Raw genomic sequence first — 6,252 nt, forward strand, 5'->3', positions numbered from 1 at the left:
AGTTGCAACCAAGAACAGTCTCCTCTCTATACCTGTTTCCTTTTAACTAAATAAGGTAAATGCCCAACACATTGGAAACAAGTTTGAGATTTTAAAAAAGGAGAGAGGTGTACAAATCACCAATTGTGAAATAAATGAATTGTAAATACACATTTAAAATGATCAAAATCTTGAGCGAGAACACTGGGTAATTGCTACTCATGCAAGTTGAAATTTAGCAAGCTGCCTGAATAAAATAGTTCCCTACAATGTTTAAGACCTCAGGAGTCAGCAAGGAAGTGCTGATTTCAGTTTATTTGGCAAGAAAGAAAACACAAATGAGACTCATCAGTAAAAATGGACTTGATAAAGGATAAAATCAATGGGAAAAAAAGAAAAGGGGAGCCAGGCTGAATGCCATCCAATGACAGGGCATAAATACCATTGTCACAAGATGTGTGACATTTGCTGTTCTTGAGCAGTAAAAGGAGCTTTTCTGGAATTCTTGAGGGAACTGGAACAAGACCTGACTGGCAACAAATGAAGTACAGTTTAAAAAATCTAAATAGAAAGAAGAACCTTGCTTACAGAGGCAGGAATAGGTATTGAGAGCTTAACAGGAATTTGGCCAGGGGCATCATTTAGGTTGGGTGGGGAGATGGAGGAGGGAGAGTTGAAATGTGTGAGCAGTTATCTTGTGAACAACTCAGACACCAGATCCAGAGACCGGCTGTGCTCTCTGAAACCTTTGGTGTTTGGAGCCCCGTGGGCAGCCTGCAGCCTTCACTCCCCAACCTACGCAGCCCAGCCGCAGGGACCCACCTGTCTGACTGCAGCTCTGCTCCAACCTCATCCGCTGTCACACTCCATTTTCACTGACGGGCCCCAGAACTTGGGGCCAGAAGCTGTGACTGGCAAATTTGTGGCCAGAAGTATTGGTTGCTGGGGGATCAATAAAGCAGACATGAGACAGAAGATCCATGTCAGATCGTGTGACAAGGGGAAAGTGCTCAGTTTAATGGATGTAGGCAGGACTCCTCTGTTGTGGGTGTGGTGAGAAGGCTGGCTCAGAGTACAGTGGCTGAGAGGAGCCCAGTCACCTCCAGAAACAAAGCCAACATTTCCCCCACACCTTGCAGATTATAGGGCATGACTGGTCCCAGCCCCCCTGTGCTGCACTGCAATGCTCCAGCCCAGTAGTGGATTGGGGGCTGATGTCTTCTGCTTCTGTGTCAGCTTTTCCAGGAAAAGGACAATGAGGTCTCTCCCCTCTGTTGAAGGGAACAGTCTAATTATGGATTTTTACATTTTATCAAGAGCTTCAAGGGAACTAAGCAGTCCCTTGACCCCCCACATAAAGTTGCCCCCTCCTCTACTGAAATGATGCCCCTGAATTTGGTTACCCAGATTTAGAACCGTGAGTTTTAGGAAACAGCGGGACAAGGTGGGTCAGGTAATATCTTTTATTGGACCAACTTTTGTTGATTAGAGAGACAAGCTTTAATCCAGTAAAAGATACTATGTCACCCACCTTGTGTCTCTAATATCCTGGGACTGATATGGCTTCAACAACACTGCAGGAAACAGAAAGACATGCTAAATCCTGTTGAGTGAATTTCAGCTGTGGTACAAATGGTTGCATTTCCGTTTTCCTCAATGACCTAGTGCTATATCTGGGCTGGCTTTGGCCCTGGTGGTTCTATATGGGCTAGATTCTGACACCCCTATGCAGAGTACTCCTTTCTCTTTGAGCAGTCCCCTTGAAAATCAATGGGACTGCTCATGGAGCGAGGTATCCTGTTCAATGGAAGGGTGTCAGACGCTAACCCTAAGTGACTCCACAGCTTCCCAAGGTTCTTTTTAAGACAAGGAGGAGATTTGGAAGAGGGAAGGTTTAAGATCAAGAAAGAGAGAAGAACAAGGCAGAGGAAGATGAAAGAAAAAAAAGCAAAGACCAACAAAAGTAGAGAAGCAATTTCAGATTTGGAACTGCCTGAAGAGGATGAAATGGCTCTCTCAGATTTATCCCCACCGTGTTGTATTATTTTTCAATTAATTGTTGTTTACATTTCTTTTTAAAATTTAAACTGAAGATTTTTTTCCCCATTGCTCAGCCTCCTAAAGACTGTGTAGGTAATGAAGACGTGGTTGCAAACAAATTAGGTTGAGGCTCATGTGCTTAGCACTCAAATAGCGCTTTACATAGTTAAAGCCCCTTTACAAAGATTAATTAATTAATTAATACTGGGCGGTAAATTGGAAGCACTCCAGTGTCAAATGATGATTTCTTGAGTAAGAAGTAGCTCTCCACGTGTTTTTTAAAATTGATGTTTGAAGAAATAATATGCAAGGCAGTGAAATCAAAGGGATTATGCACATGCATGTCTTAGAATCTCATATTCCTGGTGTTTGTCAATATTTTATAAACCAATAATCCAGGAATACAGTCTGGATGATATCCTACTGTGAAACTGAAAGAGGGGGAAAAATCCAGTTAAGTATTTGGTTTAGTATTTTTCACAGGCAAAAATGACAGCATAGGAGAAAACAGATTATAAACAAGAACAAGAGCAGTGAGAGTGCGTAGAAAAGCAAGACCACTTTTTAAGCAAATGATACTGAAGAAACTGGACTGCATTTGGAGGGATAACAGAAGTGCAAGTTATTAAGCATAGCTCAGCTGGGTTCACTTTGATTGCTGAGCTAGCTTTTTGTCCTCAGTGTGGTGAAAATCCATATTTTATTTACAATGTCTCAGTGGTTAATAAGAAGGAGTAAACGCAATACATGAAAAGCTTTAACACAAAAACCAGAACACAGTGTTCTGTGTTACAGAGACTGTGTGCATGCGTGTGTGTCTGTACACACACATAGCAGATGCACTCACAATATCATGCATTAGAAACAACAGACTATAGAGGGTTACATTCTGGCAGCTGCTAGAGAAAGGGCAGACAGGGAGACTGTGCTTGCCATTGCCCCTAGGGACACCTGTGCAGAATGCCAGGACCAACTCTTCCTAAGTGTAGCCTCTGACAGGTGTACCATGGGCCTAAGTGACCAGATCTCCCGTTTTTCCCCCCAATATCCAGTGGTGGTGTAGCCGTGTTGGTCCCAAGGTATTAGAGAGACAAGGTGGGGTGAGGTAATAGCTTTTATTGGACCAACTTCTGTTGGTGAGAGAGACAAGCTTTTGAGCTTGCACAGAGCTCTTCTTCAGGTCTGGGAAATGTACTCGGAGGGTATGGGGCTGTTTAATTGCGGCATAGAAGTTCAGGCTCGGACAGGGTCTGAGACCCTACCCCCGCGTGGATTGTGAAGGGGGTTAATTTACATGAAGCATGAAAGAAGTCACTTGCAGAAGGAGAACTGGCAGGAGGAAAAGGTTGTGGACTTGGTTATCAGCTATAGGCCTGAAGAGAAACAGACAAATGGGTAAAAATGTGCCCTGACCTCTGTGCAGAAGAGCGATTCAAAGCTTTCATTGTGCAAACAAAAGCCACTCAGCTGACGTAGCGTGTGCTCGTATGAAAATGGAAAATTTCACAAATGGCAGAAGGCTAAGGACATTGGCTGGAAATGCAAACAGAAGAACAGCCCAAGTAATAAAGGGGATGTCCCAGAAAAGGAGAAACCAAAAAAAAAAGTATGCAAAAAACAAATAAAGTAACTTAAAAGCAAAAATAAAAGATATCAAAATATCTAACAATTAGAGGCTACAGTCATACTCATCACTGGCATAAGCAGGTGCAACTCCACCACAGTCTATGAAGACGTGGCCACTGTGAATTTGACCCTGCAAATGAAAGTGAGGACAGCTCTGTGAAGAAAGTAGTTCAGAACAGATGAGTTAGCTGTACATTTGAAACATGTCAAATAGTAGGAACATCCTGAACTCATAACTGAAGTACAAAGCCCTATTTAAGAAGCACTTCTAAGAAGATTTTCAGTGAACAAGCCCAAGACAAATACGACTACAAAAAAATAGACACATGCCTGATTGCTCTAAAGGTCGTCCAGCTGGTATATCTTCTATGTCTATACTGTAGTGAATGTTGTCTGACTCAGGCAAGCTCTTTGGAGTAGGGATCGTGCCACCCTCTCTGTAAAGTGCCTACACTGTCATTGCTCCAATATTTACAAGTAATTATAAATGGTGAGAACTAGTCCATGGTAATGGAATGGGAAATGAACCTTAGCATGAGCTAATGTTTTTAGACATTGCAGTACTGACTAGGCTATGCAATGTTGAATTAGAAGCAGAACATAATTCAACAATTTTGTACGTGAAAACTACATAAAAACACAAATACAATAACTTTGGCATGGGCTCCTGAGGCCAAATTCTCCATTGCTGTGTAAACCGTGTGCAGTCATTTTCACTAGTGCAAAGTGGCTATCAAGTGCTGCTGCTGGTTGCTTCTTACGCCCACTTTGCACTTGTTCATATCAGTATGCCATAGGGTGCCATTTTGGTGCCAGCTGTTTTCCTGTCATTGATGAACAAAGTCTACTAGTGCAACACGATGTCAATGACGTAACAATGACTAGGACAAGTGAAGAACACGACCAGAATTTGAGGGATGGCTCAAAACATTTGGATGCTTAAGGAATAACATTTGAGAAGTCCAAGGATTTTGCTTAATAAAACTCTTCACTGACGATATTGAATTTGTTGTAAATGCTGAAGCAAAGAATCCACCCAACATCTCGGCAGTGGAAGCTGTGGTGAGAACTTGTCCAGTAAAACACAAATATGAAAGAGCTACCGTCATTTCTTGTACTGTAATTTACTCCAGGGAAAAGAACTATTTCTAGCATGTTCACACTGGTAAATCTCCTGAAGAAGCTATTATCAAAGAATGTTACCTAGGAGGTAAATTCAACATGCCCAAAAGTTTTCAGAAGAATTAATTAATAGCCAGAGATTTCTTAATGTCCTGTGACCCAGCTAAATTAGTAACTCTTGCTGTTGATGTGGCTCCTTTTGAGCTGGGTGCAGCTATCGTTTGTGTCAATCAGGTCTGGGAGCCACCAGTGCTAACCCATTAAAATCTTTAACATCAGCTGACCAAAATTACAGCTAGAGCCTCTCATTTGAACATGCACAATTTTCAGAGGGTGAAGACGTTTCAGAAATACTTATAAAGCAGAAGATGGACACTCGCGCGGACCGCACCCCTCTCTCTGAGTTTCGGACAGAAAAAAAAAAGATTCCAGTTACAGCACCATCAAGACCCAGCCATGGGCTGTCCAAGTTGAAGCTACACGAGAAATAAGGCACACTTTTTTTTTTATCAGCGAGGGAAAATAACCATTGGAACAACTTACCAAGAAATGTGGTGGATTCTGCACTGCTAGGATTATTAAAGCCAGGCTGGATGCCTTTCTGGAAGGTGTGCTCTAGTTCAACCACACCGGGTGACGTTCTGCTACAGCCTTTGTTCTGCGAGAGGGGAGCTGAGATGTGCATAATAGTCCCTGCTGACCTTAAAAACTTTTGAAACTATCTGCAAATTGCAGCCCTATTAGTGCGATATTAAATATCCCTCATCAACACAAAATACTCATGCTGGCGTTTGCCCTTAGAGGAATGCATTGAAAGGTAAGTGGCCTAGTTTTTTGAAGTGCTGAGCACCCACAGCTCTAGATGAAGCCATCTCACACCAGGCCCCCTTTTAAGTAGGTGCCTAACCGTGAATTTAACTGCCCAGCTATAGGCACAACCAGGTTTGAAACATGTGGGCATTGTGTCCTGAAGGGACATTGGGCCAGATCTTCAGCTGGTGTAAACGGGTGTCGCTCCAGTTAAGTCCGTGGCGCTATGCTGATTTACACCATCTGAAAATCTGGCCTATTGTTCCATAAAGGCGTCATCTAGTTTGATCAGATCTTCAGGTAAAGAGGCCAAGGGGATGTGTAGTGCTTTACTCCTCTTATTTGAAATGACAATGACACACTTTATTTAAAGAGCCTTATGCATGTGTGTTGAAAAGGGCCATATCCTGAGTGTTTTACTCTGTCATTACTCAGACAAAACTGTCCAGGCCACCAAAACTCTCATCTAGGCCCTCATCATCTCGTGCCTGGACTATTGTTCCCGCCTTCTCAGTAGCCTTGACGTCTGCATCTTTGCTCCCTCAAGATCAATCTTTTTCCGCCATGGCTGCACTAGAAAAATGCAGCATATTAGAAAACATGTTAAGTCACCTATTTTAAATAATACGATGGTCAACACACCTTAGCACCTAGTGTAGACAGGGATCAGCCATG

This window comes from Natator depressus, chromosome 1 (genome assembly GCF_965152275.1).
Source record: "Natator depressus isolate rNatDep1 chromosome 1, rNatDep2.hap1, whole genome shotgun sequence".
NCBI classification, from domain to species: Eukaryota; Metazoa; Chordata; order Testudines; family Cheloniidae; genus Natator; species Natator depressus.